This window comes from Triturus cristatus, chromosome 9, assembly GCF_964204655.1.
Source record: "Triturus cristatus chromosome 9, aTriCri1.1, whole genome shotgun sequence".
NCBI lineage: Eukaryota > Metazoa > Chordata > Amphibia > Caudata > Salamandridae > Triturus > Triturus cristatus.
Genome location: NC_140592.1, coordinates 857,241,110 through 857,257,940, shown reverse-complemented (window position 1 = coordinate 857,257,940; position 16,831 = coordinate 857,241,110).

The following is a 16,831-nucleotide window of genomic DNA, read 5'->3' as shown; positions in this document are numbered from 1 at the left end:
AGATTTTTTCACAGCAATGACCAGGCACACTTATTTAATTTGCCTGTTTGTAGATAGTACTGTTGATGTTTCGAGTTGGACTATGTGTGTTAATTGCCCTGTTTCCATAGGTGATGTTCGCACCCTGTGATATAGAGGATTAGGACAACTTGAGGTCGTATTTATTACTACCTTTTCTGTTTGTTTGTTCATTTTCACATTTTTCCCACAAGTGGGGGCACTTTGCACTATTGGAAATGTACTAATTTAATGCAGTAGCATAATCTTGAAGTACAAAGGTCCTGAAGAAAGCCGTGGGCAAAAATCCCTTGAAGGCTGAAACATGTCGATCCTTATTTAGCAGCGACTAGTCAGCACTGCTTATAACTTTGTCACACCTTTTTAATCAAGGTGTGTGGAGTGAATTGAATTACATTGCACTCTTCACACAACCTTTTTTAGATTTCGCAGTCTCTTTTGCACTGCACCTTTACTTTGTTTGGATGTCACAGTTTTCCACGTGTCTTCCTGACGCATTCCCATCAGCCCGAGTGAGCAATAGAGCCTCTAACTAGTGAGGCAGTCTCTATGATCGAGAGACATACCTCTGTCCTAGTTGGATACCAGATGATATAAACGATCATGAGAGGTTTTTCTGCTCTCACTATCTATCTCATTGGATGAGTAAGCTTGATGGTAATCCATGCTCTGCTCTGATAACGTACGGGCCTGATTGATTCTACACACCTTACTCCTTCTTTATCTTTTGTGCTGTCTGCCGTTAGACCCCCTATTCTCTTTTGTGTGTATAATGAACGGTCTGTTGTTCACATCCCTAGATGTGCACCGCGACCTTAGTCTGAACACTGTGTGCAGGAGCCGTCAAGGTCAAATAACAATGTATGCTTTTGAATTCAGGTTTTTCAGCCTACGCTCTAGCCATAACACGCACACAGCTGCAAATATCTGAAACTCGGGTGCCTTTAATATTGCATTTGCATGCATGATTCAGACACTTGGAGAAAACCTTTTCCAGACACAGAGCAGAGCTGATCCTGTGATGTGATTAACCTAAGCTGATATTTATGGCATGGGGTTCCCCATTCAAGCCTAGAGACCTTCTATTAGTTTCATAAAACTAGCTTACTAGCGAAGGGAGGGTGGTTGTTTTCCATTATCATTTGTAATATGATTTCTCCCTTCATTTTCTATGGTATTGTAACAATGCTGATGGTTTTGTTTTTAATCATTTGTCTGCTTATGGTAGCCAAAGTACTGCACCTTAGGGTACGTAGTTAAAAATAAACATTTTAAACTTTACCGTGTCTCTGATTACTCTTATTGTGGACTGATATGAGAATAATAACGAAAAGGTGTTTCTGATTCCCACCATTCCTGAGAGTACTCTAAGTCGCTTGTTCTGGGTTGTCTAATCATTGGTAGCTTCGAGATGATACAGAGAACGAATGAGACACTAGTCGGATAGGGGTTCTGGGTACTGAGGTGAGTTTTTGGTACACCGCAATTCACTGAGGTCCTGGTTTCCTGCGCATAGTTCTGTGCATGAGCAGAATCCCTGCAACATGGTACACCTAACGTTTGGTCTTATGATTGAGACGCCTTAGTAGTGCTTATATTAGTCCACAATACCCTCACTCTTGTTTCCGGATAGCGGGAGTGACGGTTTCAACCTACCTACTTCGTTAATATATAGATTCTCTCAAGCTTGACAATTAAAAAGGTTTCATTTTATCTTATACCCTTTTTGTGCTACCGTTTATTTAGATTGTTTTTCTTCTCTGTGTCCTTATGGCTGAAGTCGCTATTGCAGCGCATAGTTGCGCACCTCTCTGGCGTCATTTGACGCAGTTCGGGGTGCCTGACAATGGGATGTCTATTATCTTTGTAGTGAGTGCCGATGCATCGCATCCCTATGAGCTATTTTACTCTTGGGTTACCTTGCAGGAGATGAATGCGGATGATAATACGTTTCACTCATACACCACTACGGCAGTCCCGGCTAATTACACGCCATATAGGATGAAGGAAATCCCAATTTGTGCTTGGCAGCATCGTATTTGGTTCAATGGCGCCCTCCCTCACACGGTTACACCGGTTCGTTTGGGCCCCTTGTCCATTCAAGGGGCCACTTGGCCAGTCTTGGCCGGGTTTACACCACATCCACGTTACGTCAACATACCGCCCTGATTACGGTACATAGGGCTTTAGTGCAATACGTTTTACGCAATGTCCAGGTGGGGGCACCTGGGGTTGCGGCGCAATCAGCTGGCCAGGCCGGGATTACTATTAGTCCCGTCATGGTTAATTCGGTAATGGGCAAGCGCCCCCAAAATAAGGACGATATGCCTTATTGGCTTGCTGAGAAATTTGACCAGCTGGAAGCAGTTTTTCCAAATTCTACTCCTGTGGAAAAACACAGGATTCTCACCATTAGTTTTTAAAAAGACTTGGTCCCAGAGGTAGCTGATTGTGATAACTGGGGTAAAGTGTTTGCAGCAGTCCACTCGAAGTGCTTCGGCACCCCGTCTATGGCTGTACTGCCCTCCGTGATGAAACGTGTTCAGGATCAACTTGGTCGGGAGGCGGCGGTCGAGTTAGGAATGAGGCTTGTTGGCGTGTTCGACGTAGTTGCCACACTCATCCTTGCTAATGTCAAGGGAGATGCGGTTAACTTTCAAGTGTCGAATGCGCTGCGCCTCGTCGACCACGTCGATCAACCCCGGCAGGTACCAAAGATTATTGCGGAGGCTTATAAGACCATTGGCCGCAATAGTTTAGGGGTTAAACCTTTTGTTCAGACAACAACTACGCAACTGCAAAGTAAGACAGGGACGTCTTCTAAAGACGACCATCCAGCTTTTCCTAAACAAAATTGGAAAGCTAAAAAACAGGGGAAGCAGCAACAGAAACAAGGGTCTCGTCCCGCGTCGCTTGTCCAAGCGACTGCTGAATGCACATATGATTTGCGCGATCACACTAGGATTAGGTCTCCTGATAGATTTCGGTTTCCTGAACAACGTTCTCCTCGTTCTTCACAGGAAACATCTGTCTCACAGTCCGGTGGAGGAGAACGTGATAAAAGGTCGGGGTACCCAACAAGGACATGAGCAGCCCCGCCAGACTGACATAGTCCTTTTAATAGAAGGTGACATACAACGTACCATAAAAGGGATTTTTGGGGAACATCTGAACTCTACATATGACATTCTGTTGGCAGAGGCAGACTGGCCCCCAGCTTTCGTTTTGGCAGCTCCTAGAGGGGAAGAGGTAATCCTCCCATCTTTCGCGCACACAGTGCCGAAGGATCAGGCTTAGAACTTTGCAGAAGAGTGGGCTCAGGAACTTGCTCCGGCGTTGTACCGTACTCAGGTTGGGTGGGACAAGTTGTCGCCAAGCCATGAGATTCCATTACGGTCTATGCCCCAGCCGCAACCCCAATATCCCATGCGCCGCAAAGCTAGATCTCACGTCTCAGAAATCCTTGAACAATTGGAATATCAAGGTGTTATTGAGACATGTGTGTCACCCATGAATAATCCTCTATTCGCTGTAACTAAACTTGATGGGTCGTACCGCCTAGTTTTGGATTACCGGCATTTGAACTCTCATTGTCGGACCTGTGCCGTACAGAATACCCACAGGTCTGCCCTCGTTGATAGTCTCGTAAGAAAACAGTTTAAGACCACACTTGACATCTCCAATGGCTTTTATAGCCATTATCTATCCTCGATTAGTAGTCAATGGACAGCCTTTACTTCCGGCTGCAAGCAAAAACAGTTTAAAAGATTGACCATGGGCTACAAATACAGTCCAGGCGTCTTTGTCGCTCATGTTGTCTCTCTGTTGGAGAGCATTGACCCTGATGCGTACTCGTATGTTGATGATATCTATCTCACAGACGACGAATTATGGCCGCATCTGTGTCGCGTTGACCGCTTCATTGTCATGTTTGCGGACTTCGGTTACAAATTCAACTTTGCAAAGTCACACATTGCAGAGTACACAGTGTTGTTTTTGGTCTATGAACTCAACAACGAAGGTAGAGGATTAGCACCTCACTTCCTGGAGAAATGCGCATGTTTGCGCGCTCCGACAACACTGAAGAAACTACAATCTTTACTGTGTTTTCTGAATTTCGGGAGTACTTACATTCCCGATTATGCCCAGCATAGCAAGCCGCTATATGCCTTGGTACAACCTACTTTTTCCAAATCAAGCTGGCTGACAGAACAATCAGCTATCCTGCAATCTTTTCAGGCTGATCTTCTTGCTTCAAAATACTTACTGACGCGTGATAACCACACTAACCTGGTAATTAGAATTGTGCCTGGCGCGGTGGGTTTCACGTACTTAACGTTCAATGGGGGCGACACAGTCCCCATTGCTTATAAATCGCACTTGTACACATCGGCTGAATGCGCTTTTCCTCTGTCGAAAAAGTTTTGACTGCAGTGCAGATGGCGATTCTGAAGGAGAGAGCGCTGTCGCAAGGGAAACGCATGTTGGTTGTCACACCGTATCCTGCCCTAGAGGCAGTAACGAAAGCCAGTGTACCTGAATCTAAAGCTTTGCATCCACGTTGGATACAATGGGCCACTTCTTTGACATCGCCAGATGTCACTTACATCTTCGATGCCTCATTGCAGACTCAGGAGTACTTGCAGTATGAATTTGTTCATCCAGCTCCTCTGTCCTTGCACCCGCTTGAGGATTACCATTGTGTCATTTACACTGACGGTTCGGCGCAACCGGCGATGGAATCTAACCATGCTTATTCAGCGGCCTGCACAATAGTGGCTGGTACTTTTGTGAATGGATTCAAATCTGATGTCGTGCACACACAGACGTTGGGTGATTGTACCCCCCAGTTGGCAGAGCTTTGTGCTCTGGTGCTTGCACTGGAGTTTGCTGATGCTCGAGTTACTACTCTTATAGTGAGTGACTCTTTTTACTGTGTTCAGTCTTTCAACAAGAATTTATTCTTTTGGTCTAAAAATGAGTATCGTGATTCCAAAGGTAGCACAGTCAAGCATAAAATGCTTTGGGTTCGAGTCGCAGACCTTAAACAATGTCTGCCGCTCGTGAATGTAATTCATACTCTTGGTCACTAGCGAGTAGGTGTCCACACTGTCGGAAACAGCTTAGCTCATGAAGCAGCAAATACAGCAGTGGCAACATATCTAGTAGCAGCAGTTACAAGATCCAAAAGTAAGATTGAGGATGACATCTTGGCAGCTATTGCTGCAACAGAGAAGGGAAGTGATTACCCTTGAGGTTTCCTTTCTAAATACTGTTATCATTTAAGTCCTGATAAAGTTCCCTATGTGAGAATTAACGATGTTGGTGACAGATTGATTCCCAACGCGGACTGCAGACTTTCCTTGATAACAGCAGCTCACGAAGGTATGGCTTCTGCCCATGCCGGCATTTCGGTGACTGTTACTCTCTTACAACAGCATTACTGGTGGCGCGGATTGTATAAACAGACTTGTGCTTATGTTCTTAATTGTGACATCTGCCAGCAGATAAAACCTTCAACTCAAACACAGTTGTACATATCTAATAAACCACTTGGGTGCGTTTATTTAAATCACTACGGTCCTTTCTCTTCTGATACTGCGTATAAGTATATCTTAGTTGCAGTGGATTCGTGCACATGTTTTCTTTGGGTCTGGCCACAACGGAGTGCTGATGCTCGAACACTCATCAGGGATTTGCGTGTCTTTGTGGGAATTTTTGCATGTGGTACCCTTCATTCTGACCAAGGTCCTGCGTTCGCCTCTAAGGCGTACAATGATGCCATGAGATCTTTGGGGGTCCAAGTCAAATTTTCATCTCCATACCGGCCTGAGGGCAATAGGGTTGTGGAGTGAATGAACCGTGACTTAAAGCAATCCCTGACAGCTAGGGTTTTAGGTACCGGCAGGAACTGGTTGGCCCATCTGTATAGCTTTCAACGTGCACTTAACAATCTCCCTAGAAGTTCTCTGGGTGGGTGGACCCCATACAAAATGCTCTTTGGCATAAATATGTTTGTCCCGGACCTTGATGGTCTAGACATGACGGCGTCAGCCGCACCCTTTGACGTAGATGATCACTGTGCTGTATTACAGAATCTACAAGAGACCAGAGACAGTCTTGCAAAGGAACACTTGCTCTCCACAACTGATGCTGCGCTTCATATTCCGGTAGTTGGCTGGCTACCTTGAGTTGATGACCTGGTCCGTGAGAAGGTGGAGAACAAGAAGGTATTCGGTCCCTCTTATCGTGCTCTGGTACCAGTGCTTGCCGTGCACGGTACAAGAACAGTCATTTTACCTCGACTTCCTGGTCGCAAGGATAACAGGTACATCTCCATTGACAATGTCAAACTACAACGAGTGGCCGATTCTTTTTAGTATGACTCCAGCGGTCTCTTGTCCAGCGATGCTGAGAAATTCTGTTTTGGCTCTGGCAACTACCAACAGGCCTGACATTGCCATCAAGATGCTTACAGTTACTAATCCTTTATTGCCTCCACCGGCTGGTCTTCCGACTGAAGATACTGAGTATACTTATCCCACAGATGTGTTGTTGCCTGGTTTACATTCAAGTGCAGTTGACCAGTCTCGTTTTTCATTTGACACTAACTCTATGACTTCCAATGCCCCATCAAAAATTTCTATTTTTGCTGCTTGGTTTAAAAGACATTTTTTAATTCCCCCTTGGACTTCCATTTGGCTGGTGCTCATAACTATTTTTTGTTTATGTCCACTGGATTTGTGGTTGTATTTTTTCATCTAGTAAATGGACACTATCTCACCAAAAGATCTACAATTAGATTAATTGATGGAACTTTGGCCCCCCACCTCTCATCGCACATCATGAAAAGGGACCAGACTTTTGTGAATATTACTGCCTGGTCTGTGTTGGATGGGATTGTATGGGATGCTGTTAAATTTCAAATTCATGGTCCCAGAGAGGTGATTAATGTCCCCAATGTACTTTGTGTTTCTTTGGGGGATGTTGTTAAACAAAACATCTGCTCTGATGATTTGGATGTCCAAGTCGTAGAGGCTCTTTTTTCTGATTTGAAATATTATGCTGCTTTTGATGCTGAAGATTTGTATTTAGACACGGCTAATTATGGGGAGTTGTTTTGCTACAAACACTACGGCAATCATTTCCTGCATAAAGCGAATACATTTAGAAATGTTGTCAATTATATGCAATGGGAACATTGCCCAGCACCCATTGAAGGCAGCTCCAAAACTCTAGTGAACAAATGTACATATTTTAATGATTTCAGTGTATCTGAACCTGAAGCCTTTTATTTTAAAGTGGCTGCTGAGTCAGCTTCCAAAGTTAGACTGTCCCACACTAAATTATTATATTCCAAGTCCTTTATGGATGAATTGGCTATAGGGGGCTATGAGCTGTGGAAAGATACCATTGATCTTAAATCTGTTTGGGGTTCTAAAGCATGGCAGGTACAAGGTACAGAAGCTCTGCATCGTGCTTGCCTTATCCTAAACCACATGTTGTTTTTGAATTCTACCATTTTTCAAACCACCTGCTTTGGATTGGCTACTACTAAAAAACTGAATTCCCCCTCTATTCCTGATCTGGGCGCTTATCCAAAATGGAATAATCACACTGATCTGTCCCTTGTTGCGTTGCAGTCAGTCATTACTAATACATCCTTCAACATTTCCAACCAAGACCCTGAAGGGTGGTTGATATGGCAGAAGAGCTCAGATTCCTGTCAACATCGTTTTCTGGGTCTATACCCTGGCTATACGCAGGTTAGAGTGGACCCCCGATTTGAATCTTCCCATTCTGTTACTACTTATTCTGTAAGGAAGTTATGTCAGAAATGGCTGCAACATTCCACCTTGGCATCTGTTAAACTTCATTTATCAAACTTGAACGACAAAGTGGATTTGAATTATTTTGTTAAGGGTCCTGCGGGTGGCTGGTCCAAAAGATGGGTGTATGCTGTTTATAACGAAGTTTGTAAATTATCTTAAATTGAAACTGCATCCAGATTAAGGGCTATTGATCAAGCAAATTTGGAAAAAGTGCTAGCTGTCATCGATAATAGCATTAACACCCTTTCTTCCAGAATTTACACATTGGATAATATTGTTTCATCTGTTGTGGATATTGTACAGGATGATATGTCTGTTTTATACCATGGTCAAAATCAATTGCGTTCTATTATGCAGTTTGCATGGACTTTATAAACATTGAAGGCTGGGAAAGTTCCTTGGGACTATATGAATACATCATCTTTATTCCTGCCATTTAATCTGACTTCAAAACAACTGTTCATGTCCATGAAAGATGCAACATACTCATTATTGCATATTGAAAAGTTGGAACCTTTACCTCTCTCTGTGGCCGAATCGAACTCAGCTGTGTGGCTTATCCACGGTTTAATCACCTTGCCGTTTCCATTGTTTAAGTTCAGTTCATGTATGAAACATTATGCCCAAGGCAGATATGAACCATTGGGTACTGCTTTCCTGCATGAAGTTTGGTCGCTCCCATTTACATACAGGTGCATGAGAGAGGGTAAAGAAGTTTATTTAAAAGGAGAGGAATGCACTTCCACACCTGATCACTCAGTAGTCTGTAGGAACATCCAATTGCATGGCGCCTGCAACGTTCAGGCACCGAATTTAGCTTGCATTCTGAAGGGAAATCCTGTGCCAGCAATTACACCGACTTTTACATTATTAGCTAATGGTAGCTATTTGCTTTTAAATAATGAGGCATGCTGCGGGATGCTAGTGGGGATTCTGTACATTGTAACTGTCTCACAACGCATAGTCTGCTGTAAAAATGTTCTTTTCCCGCCCCCGCATGGAAGACTGGATGTATCCATCTGGCCTTCCATCCCAACCTTAAAAGCAGAGTTCAACAAGATGAGCAGAATAAGAGCTCTATTGTCTCAAAAAGAAGTCGCTCTGACTTCCTCCCGTGAAACATTCGTCCTTCACGTGGCAAACACCCGCACCGAGGTGCATATGGTTTTAAATACTGATCTCCCCCTTCATTTCGGTGCTCTGATTCATACTATATTCGATGCCTCGTCAACAACTGGCTTGGTGCATTTTTTCAAAGTTGTGGGCTCTGGCCTCGTGACCTCCTTCCAAACAATATTTGGTGTGATACCGGCATTCTTTAATTCTATTTTTTCAAGCGTCTTTGGCGGGCTACCATTGATTCTCGCCCTGACTGCTGGTGTGCTCCTGTTGGTTTGTTTGCTCCGCAATGGCTGCACGATCTGTATCACACAACAACCCGCCATGGCTGTTTCAGCTGCGCGACCAGATGCTTGAATACTATGGAACATTACCGCTGGCCTCTTTAAGCGTGGCCTATAGATTATCCTTCCGGTTCTCTTACTTTACTTGCGTACAACCTGTTTTCCATTGCCTAGATTGTCCATTCGAATGGGCTCTTGATTTCTGCCTCTCGAACACGGTGTCTCCTGCCCCGGATTATGATCGACTAATGACTAAGGAGTCCCTTGGTGGACTGTTCTGGCATCGGGATTATGGCCTGTGGAGCACCACATGGCGTCCTAGGGAATTGGGATATGTATGCAGCAGCATATGAATTCTTGGCGAGAAGTTATCTTGAAGAACACGCAAGTTGTCCTCTGATTGTGCTAGAGGCTCCAGTTATCGACGAACATGTATGTTCAATGTTCATTTACTTTACTTGACTGGATGACTGAATCTTTTACAGAACATTATAATGACTTCCTCTTGGAGGCAGTTGCTACTTATTGTGCCTACACGTTGATGGATTAACTTGGAAGTTGTCCATCTTCCGCAAGTCCAAACCCAGATTTTTAAATTATTTTCTTTTTTACTCCACATTAGGCTCTGTCACGCCTCTGCGAGATGTTTTAATTTTTAGGTCTCGCTGAACCAGCGCGCATGCGCTGCTCGGAGAGCATTTAGTATACAGGTTTTCAAAGTGCTACCCACGTGATTTTGCAGGCCTGAAGCTTGAGTGCATGATGGCATGCACGTGCACAGCTGCTGCTCGCACTCCATCCTCCCTGCTCCCCCTCCCTTTTCGTCAGCTTTGATCAGGCTCATCTGCTGCTGGCATTCCCCCCTCCCTTTTCGCCCAGCCCTTCTTGTCACCTCGGCTTGCACTCACCCCTCCTTTCACTCCTTTCGGACGCTTTCGCCCGCTTTGATGTTCTCAGTGAGCCGCGCAGCCAATGCTTGTCTTTCTTTTCTTCTTTTCTTTAACCTTCACAACAGTCTCCTCTATTACTCGTCCCTTCTTTACTCTCTCCTGCTTCTGTAACAATCACCTTTTTGTTCTTGATACCCGTTTGTTTAGGACATTGCTTTTATACCTGCTTATTTTGTTAGTCTTTTTTTACCTCTGCTCTTTTACCTGCTTGTTTTATCTTCTTGTGTGCCTTTTATGGTTTCTTCTCTTTATCACCTCTGTTGCTATTGTTGTCATTCATCACCAGCTCCCCACTCACTGTCCCAGTCCCTCTTCATCCTCTTTCCTCACCTCACTCTCTCTCCCTCCTTCTCTTTCTTCCCTTATCCCTTATCAAGCCTGATCTTCCCCAAAAGAAAGGACGGGACTCGTAAGGAACACAAGTAGACCTTTCCTTTCCCTCAAGTTCTTCATGACAGACTGCATTGTTAACGGATCCAAAGTGGTGCTTGTGACTGTTAAGAGTCCTGCAGGTGATTTCTGACTAAACAGAGGGATTTCATGCTGGGAGTCCCAGTGTTTGGATTACACTGTGATCGCTTTGATCAGAAATAGTAGGCTAGTGATGTCCTAAGTGGACTTTTTCCTTCCGATTATGTAATCAGTTCACTTCGCAGTTCATTGTACTGTGTAATAAATAAGGCCCGAGTTTTCTCCCACCCCTTGCCTAACTAGGATGCTATCGTTTCCATATCCCATCTTCTGGCAGTGTCTTCAGCAGGACCGTCCTGCACTGGTCTCACGAGGTTTGCCAAGCCATGTCTCTGGCTGTCGTCTGTACTGTTTGTTTTCGCACAGTATTTATGGCCACCCAACATGCCTCTCTAAACATTGTTTTTTTTTTTTTTTTTTTTAAAACCTTTATTGACAGTTCAATCAAGAACAGGTATGGGCCTACAACCCCCCGGGGCCGGCCGCTAAGCAATCAGAGCAAAAACAGGCAAATGTAAAAACAGGCAGCACTTCGGGGAGGAGAATCGTAATGCTAATACTGTGAACAGCGTAGGTAGGGCACCAGGAGAAAAAGGTTTTCATTTTATAATACAACAAGGCAGAAGGATCAGGTGCCAGACAATTTTCAGACAGCAATTACTGATATGCAGAGTAATAGACAGGAACGATTTACAGCAATCTGTTAGGTCAATGGCGCAAACACAAGAACATCAGGATGGGGAAGAATATCGTAAGCAGTGGCGCCTGCAGTCCCCCGCCAGAACTCCCGGGGAGCACCCCGGAAATTGTGGTACACATGTAGCGGCAGCGAGTCATAGCAAAGGAAGTGTATCACGCTGATCCCAGAAAAGAAAAACAAAAAGAAACAGAGAAGAAAAAGGAGGCCATGGAAAAAGAGAGAAAAGACTAAAGAATCCCCTCCCCCAACCCCCCACCCTGCACCTCTGCAGATGAGTACGGCCCCCCCCCCCAGCAGTGTGCCTGTCGCCCTGGAACCAGACCCGAAATATAGGAGAATAGGGAAAAAGAAGTAGGAAAAGAACCCCACCAGACGGGGGGGTAGAGAGAGTATTAATAAACTGGAGGAGGGCCTTCAAAACATACCCCCGGCTTCTCCCTCCCGCACGGTAAGTTTCCCCCAAGGTGAACAATAAACAGCACAAAATCGATCTTCTCAAGAAAGATGGGGAGCATTATGCACCTATTATGCTGTTAGCTATGCCAGGGGAGCACGCAACCCCTGAGCCCGCCCGTCCACTAGATGACCACCCCTGAAGGATCAGCCTTATCCCTGACCACTCTTTGGAATTCTGCCCATGCCTACCCCTCGACCCAGCACCATATCCGATGTTCCAAGGTAGAGGATTGTCCAAAAACGTCCGAGAAGCGACGCATACAGGTGGGATGGAAGTCTCTGAGCATCAACACAGTCCGCAGCGTGGAGAAACAGGCTTCCCAGTGCTGCCCCAGGATATGCACTGCACTCAAGGTCCAGGAAGGCAGAAGCAGCCAAAGCAGACAATAGTTGCTAGAGTTGTCCTTGGGTCGCAGGAGGGCACGTACGGGACGAGGCTACCACCTCCCACTCAGGGCCAATACCTCCGGGACAGATCAGGCCCTCAACTGGACGAACACACTGTAGCATACTGGCCGGAGTGTCCAGCTGTGCACTAACCTCAGGGGTGGCCACCAAAGTGTCCTCCTGTGCGCAGTGGGAGTAGTCCCTGTGTACGTGCGGACAGGCGGGTCGCCATTGCCCCAACGCCGACGCCACACCGGTGAGCTTACTCCCCAAGACCCCGACACCATGGATCAAGGAGGAGTGAAGAGCACCCAGGGCCTCGAGGAGGTCGCCGTACCCCAGCACAGCTCTCTGGGATCGCGCCGCCACACTCCCAAAAGTCGCACTCTCACAAGCCCGCTGCGACCCAGCGGACAGGATGGTAGGCTTCATCGCAACAAGATGGCCGCCAAGTATGCCCGACCCTCACCGGGGCCGGGACCCTGGGACAAGCGTCTCGATGTCCACGTCGCTGGTGACCGGGTTCCGGGGGCAGGCAAAAAGTTATCCGCTGCGTGGTCACGGGCAACAGTCGTCCCCACTACGGACCAGCTCCCGTAAAAATCCGGGGGCGGCCCGCAATGATCCGGGCAGGATACGGGCGGCGGCCGGGCAGCTCACTATCAAAGGCAGGGGCAGCCACCGGAGGATCTGAGAACTGCACCCCCGGGCATGCACCCGGTCCGCTACGCTTGACAATAGAAACGACCACGACGAAATGTAGGCCGAGTTTGGCACCGCTCCGGCGGACCGACTCCACCCAGTCACAACAGACCGCTGTTGTTGACCTGCCACCCGGCCACGGCGTCCACTCGAGGTCCCGGCTCCGGGGCCGCACAGGCCGCAAAGTTCAGATGCACATTTCTCCGGCGGTACCGCAGACAGAGACCCCGGAGTCACAGTGTCGGGTGCCACTCTCCTTCAGAAACACGACCGCGTAGCACAGGTTGAGGATCTCGTGCAGGATATCCGTGCGGGATGTGGAGGTTCACGGAGCCGGGAGTCTACGCTGCCGTCCCGGTCGCCATCTTGGCTCCTCCCCCTCTCTAAACATTGTTGACTGTTTCCTAGTACTGTTATCCACCATATTCTGCTTTGGTGCCAGTCTGGCTTGTTCATGTTTCTTGTGTGCATGTTGGATGAAAATATGCATTTGTGCAACTAGACACACCCCACCCTACATACAGTGCTCCCACTCCCATGCAGTTGGCTATCCACCCACACCCATGCATTCATCCATCCATCCCCATATATCCGCCACTCAACCATTCAGCCATTCTTTCACTGACACCTGTGCCTGTATTCATCCATTAACATAATCCCCATACATCCATGCATCTAGCTAGGAGTCTCTCCCGTCCATCTGTCCAGCCAATCCATTGATCTTTGTATGAAGTTGTGTCCATTCATCCATCTAATCGAATGTATAGACACCCGTGCACCCATCAACATGTAAGTGCATGTATGACTGTCTTACTTTGGCTCTTTGTGGATTGTGTTTAATGTTGCTTCTGTTAAGGCAGTATCTTATACACTGCATATGACACAAAAGTGTACAGCCATTTCAACACAATCACATAAAATAAGTAATATCTCAACGGTGTTTTCAACAGAACAGCATAGTAAGAGTTCCATGGATTATAATGCAGTTAAGGAAAATGCTCCCCACTTTTGCTTTAGGCATCATTGGGGTGCAGTAGACACTTAATACCTCTATGCATAAGAATCTGTGCTGCACTAATGACATCAATGCCACTATTTGCTAGCACTTTTTGTATAATTTCTATTACAGGGTTTTTATTGCTAATGATCTATTTATTTCACAACACACTGTATTTTTGTCCATCGGAAGGCACTACAAAAACAGCTTGCATAAAGGAGCCTTGAGTTTTAATATTCTTTTAAATGCACCATGTGGAGCGCACAGGATTACTCTGAAAGTCGTAATAGGATGATCTCACCAGAAAGGTGATCATTCGATATCTTGCCTCACCATGAACTGAGAGCTAGCTCTGTTTATTTATAGTCCCGTTGCATTTAAGGCATGCACCAGGCTACAGCTCTCACCTAATCCCCTCCACCCCATTGCCATCATACCAGAAAGAAAACTCAGTAGGTTAAAAGGCCTGCAAAGGTGGAAGTCACTTGTCACATGTTGGACGACCAGTGGGTTGAGCAGAATTTTATCTGTCATACATGAGTGCAGAGCATTTGGGGCATGAATCAGAAAGCAGGCGTCATTCCATGCCCTCTGCCCATGGCCAGCATGCTAGATAGAACCTACTTGTCACATCTCAGAATTACAATAGGTTGAGCAGCATTTTGTTCCATTTTGGGTCGTTAGAAAAGAGTGGGATTGAGTTGGGTAACAGCAACATCTGTTTAGTTGCAATTCATACATGTGCACTTGCCACTCATAATTGTACTCGGGCATCCATTCAGTCTTCCATTGGTTCACTCTTGGATTCAGTCACTCACCCATCCAAAATTAAACACACACAAACTCAACAAGCATTGGCATAGCTAATAGGTCTCTTGGGACCTTATAAGTGTTTAGTTATGCAGCATAATATCCTTGGTGCAACAACATCAACTGTTGCATGGCTAAACACTTATAAGGTCCCAAATGCGAGACCTATTGGCTATGCCAATGCTTGTTTACTTTTTCGAACAAGTTTTTCGACTGTCACTACCAATTATATGGATTGGCAATTCATGAACTTGGTTCTGTCTCAATCGAACTTGAACTCTGCGTTCCTACTTTGCTTTCCTATATTGTTCGTGGTCCGATCAAGGGAGGGTGTACTGGAAACGGGGTTCTATGTGCACATATTGCTATGTTAGCATAAGCGCTTTAGATGTAAAACGCCATCTTGCCACTTTGCTGCTTTTGCACGCGACACTGCAGGTAGCTGTTATTACAAGAAAAACTGCTTGCTTGCTTTTTCTTCACATGAGAACGGTCTGTTGTTCACATCCCTAGACGTGCACCGCGACCTTAGTCTGAACACTGTGTGCAGAAGCCGTCAAGGTCAAATAACAATGTATGCTTTTGAATTCAGGTTGATCGGCCCACGCTCTAGCCATAACACGCACACAGCTGCAAATATCTGAAACTCGGGTGCCTTTAATATTGCATTTGCATGCATGATTCAGACACTTGGAGAAAACCTTTTACCGACACAGAGCAGAGCTGATCCTGTGATGTGATTCACCTAAGCTGATATTTACGGTATGGGGTTCCCCAATCAAGCCTAGAGACCTTCTATTAGTTTCATAAAACTAGCTTACTAGCGAAGGGAGGGTGGTTGTTTTCCACTATCATTTGTAATAAGATTTCTCCCTTCATTTTCTATGGTATTGTAACAATGCTGATGGTTTTGTTTTTAATCATTTGTCTGCTTATGTTAGCCAAAGTACTGCACCTTAGGGTACGTAGTTAAAAATAAACATTTTAAACTTTACCGTGTCTCTGATTACTCTTGTTGTGGACTTATATGAGAATAATAACGAAAAGGTGTTTCTGATTCCCACCATTCCTGAGAGTACTCTAAGTCGCTTGTTCTGGGTTGTCTAATCATTGGTAGCTTCGAGATGATACGGAGAACGAATGAGACACTGATGCTAGTCGGATAGGGGTTCTGGGTACTGAGGTGAGTTTTTGGTACACCGCAATTCACTGAGGTCCTGGTTTCCTGTGCATAGTTCTGTGCATGAGCAGAATACCTGCAACAGGAATAGGTGGATGATGTTCATGGCAGTGTGGCGCTCTTTTAGAGAGCAGTCACCAAGATCGGCTTTAAGGCCACACCTCCAAAAATGTCCATTCTCAAAAGCTATTTAGTAAACATAGCAGGTGAAAAGTGGCAACGAGGAGGGATGACTTTGCAAGTTCCGTCTTAAAGGAAACAGAGGAGATGAGTAGGAGTAAACTTCAGTGTACTTTTTAAAATATGAACCAGAGCATTATTCACTGTCCTGTGTGGGAAAACATGAGTGGCAGGCAAAGTCTGGTAGACCTTTAGTAATAATAAGGTGTAGCATGCCTGACATGATGAAGAACTATCCCCAGCATGTTAGGAAGGCTCTATAATGGACATTTTTAAAGTTCCCCATTTTTTGGGGAACATTCCCAGAGACTATTTTGGTGGTGAAAGTTGAAACATTTTCTTCGTTTTGCATTTAGTTATTTTTTTTAAAGGATTGTACAGTCAAATGCATTATTGTATCAGATACACGAGCTGTTAAGTATTTAAAAAAAAAAAACAATGTCTAATAACAGATTAGAGAGCAGCATATTTTCCATCAAAGATCCCCTCTTGAATGACTCTTCACATGGCGGATAATTCAGTTTAGCAGAGAAAATATCACTACTTTGAATGACAGTACTAAATTTGGTGGCTGTTCCTCTGCTGCTGTGGCAGTGAAGTTAGAATCACTACAACAGAAGGCTTAAAATCAGCTATCCAAACTCTTAAGCTGACTGTGAACAAAAACTATGCCGCACCATCCGGTACCTTCTTCTTATTACCAGGACAATCTATCTTACTAACAAAATTATACAAAGATTTTATA